Source organism: Myotis lucifugus, unplaced genomic scaffold (genome assembly GCF_000147115.1).
Source record: "Myotis lucifugus unplaced genomic scaffold, Myoluc2.0 scaffold_98, whole genome shotgun sequence".
NCBI classification, from domain to species: domain Eukaryota; kingdom Metazoa; phylum Chordata; class Mammalia; order Chiroptera; family Vespertilionidae; genus Myotis; species Myotis lucifugus.
In genome coordinates, this window is record NW_005871146.1 from 1,152,237 (window position 1) to 1,155,132 (window position 2,896).

Sequence of the window (2,896 nt, forward strand, 5' to 3'; positions counted from 1 at the left end):
GACTGGTCACTATGACACACACTGAACCACCAGGGGGCAGACGCTCAATGCAGGAGCTGTCCCCTGGTGGTCAGTGTGCTCCCACAGGGGAGCTCTGCTCAGCCACAAGCCAGGCTGATGGCTGTCAGCACAGCGGTGGTGGCGGGAGCCTCTGCCGCCTCCTCAGCAGCGCTAAGGATGTCCGACTGCAGCTTAGGTCTGCTCCCTGCTGGTAAGTGGACATCCCCCGAGGGCTGCCGGGCTGCCAGAGGGATGTCTGACTGCCACCTTGGGCCCGATCCTCCAGGGAGCAGGCCTGAGCCAGCAGGTGGACATCCTCCGAGGGGTCCCAGACTGTGAGAGGGCACAGGCCGGACTGAGGGACCCCCCCGAGTGCACAAATTTTTGTGCACCGGGCCTCTAGTCTATATAATAAAAGCCTAAGCGACCGTTACAGAGAAACGACCAGAATGACTGGTCGCCATGATGCACACTGACCACCAGGAGCATATGCTCAATGCAGGAGCTGCCTCCTGGTGGTCAGTGCACTCCCACAGGGAAAGCGCCGCTCAGCTGGAAGCCAGGCTCACGGCTGGCGAGCGCAGCTGCCATGGCAGGAGCCTCTCCCAACTCTGCGGCAGCAGGCGCAGCGGGCCAGGTTGAGCATGAGCCGCACAGCGCCCGGCCCCGATTCAGGCTCCTCCCTGGCCGCCTGCCACTTGGCGCACTGCTACATCCCCCAAGAGGTCCTGGACTGTGAGAGGGTGCAGGCTGGGCTGAGGGACCCACTTCCCCCAGTGCACGAATTTTGTGCACCAGGCCTCTAGTTTATAGATAAGAAGATCGGGTAAAAAATTAACTCTACAATCTAGAAGCAAGATGATAAAAGCATGAGTTAAAATGGAAAACAGAAAAAAGCATGATCATGAGAAACATCTCAAAAGAAAATGCTGCAAGATCTTTTTTTGGATTGAATGAGAAAAGAAAAAACAACAGATCATTGGGACTTGAAGAGGAAAAGACTAGCATGTGTATATACCCACGAAAAGCATCACTGATAGAAATAAGAATGGAAACCATAGTTTTTTCAAATAAGGATTTAAATGCTTTATAATAAATATTGGGCAGAAAAAATATTGGGCAGAAAAATCACTAAGCAATTAGTGATGACAAACATAACGCATCAGGCCAGCTCATCTTTCTGTATTAACAGAGCCAGACCTTATATTGTATTCTTGATAGAAATAGTTATAATTGCCCCACTAAGACTCAGATAACTTTATTCTACATGAATGGCCTCATCCTGACCCAACCCTCCTTTGGAGACAAACATTAATATTTTCAAAATAACACAAATTTGTTGCAAATGCATTGCCTAGGAAGACACTATTCCATATATAGCAAAACACATTATGACTAAGGCTTCAAATTCAGAGTCATGAGATGAATCGTGAGTTAACGCATTTTGAAAATACCACCGTACAAAATGAGAGTATATGCTTACAACTCCCCACATAAGCAAGTACAGTGTCAGAAGATAGTGAGAGTTCAATAAATATCTATTGAGAAAGAAACCAAAGTGAAAGGAAAAAATAAAGAGAAACAAGAGTTGGTAAATGGACTAACATTGTTTGTTGCAAAGTGGAAATGCAGAAAGACAGCTGATGGCCAAAGCCATGAGGGCCTAGCAGCCATTTCTGCACAGGAGCCTCTTACACAAACTGCACTTCATGGAGAAGCCTGCATTAAACTTGCCTGCCTCTGCTTTGAACTACCTGCCTGCATTGTTTCTGAGCCAGCCCTTATAAAGAAGTTCCTGGAATCCTATTTCAACCAACAGGCCTGAACTTTCTCCCATCCATTCGAAGCTGCATAGCCCGCCAACCACAGTGGCTCTATTCTGACCAATCAGGACTGTTTGAATCAATCAAACTGCAAGGATTTGGAGTCCTCATTTGCACCAGGACAGACCAATCAGGGACCAGGGGTGGGGACTTCTGTCTGCATAAGCCAGCTCCCCTCTGACTCTGGGAGTGCACTTTCCCTTTCCACCCCAGACTAAAGAGTGTTTCCCCAGCTAAGCTGAAACACAGAAGATGTCTTACTGGAGCAGAGCAGAGCAGATCACTGCAGGCCAGAGAAGACTACAGCAAAGTGGCACAGAATGGAGCAGACGAAAGCATGGCACAGCGCAAAGCAGGGGGGTAAAGAAGAGAGCAGAGCAAATCATTGAGGAGCACAGCAGAGCAGTTAAGCTGTAGAGGGGCATGGCCCTAGGGCTGCCACACAGCCAGCCATGTTGTATCACAATTGAGCTGTTCTGCACTAAAGTTTCCTTCTTCACTCTGCCCCAAATTGGGGATTCCTGTTGGCATGAAATTGGTGCCAACAACCATCAGAGGGCAGTGCTAATGAGGTGACTCATTGTGGGCCCCTAGACCTTTTTAGAAGGGGACTGACCATGCCAGAAAAGCTAACCAGGAGATTAGAGGGTTTGGGTTTCAGCCAGTTGATATCAGACTGACTTCCTGACTCTGGAGAGGGTAGGAGATTGAGTTCAATCATGTGGCCAATGACCCAATTAATAATGCCTATGTAATGAAACTCCAATAAAAACTATGGACACCAAAGCTCAGATGACATATCCTAAAGACGTGGAAGTTTCACATGTGAAATCCTCCAAGACCTGGCCTTAAGTGTCTCTCCATTTATCTGGTCCTGATTTGTATCCTTTATGATACAACTGTAATCACAAGTATAGTGCTTTTCTGAGTTCTTGGAGTTATTCTAGCTTATTATTGAAATTAATAAAAATACTGAAAAAGAATAAAAATATTGAGGGCATGGCTCTCTGTTCCTCCTGTTCGTCAGACAGCTGTGTCTTCCTGCGCAGGGCCAGCCACAACCCTAAGACACG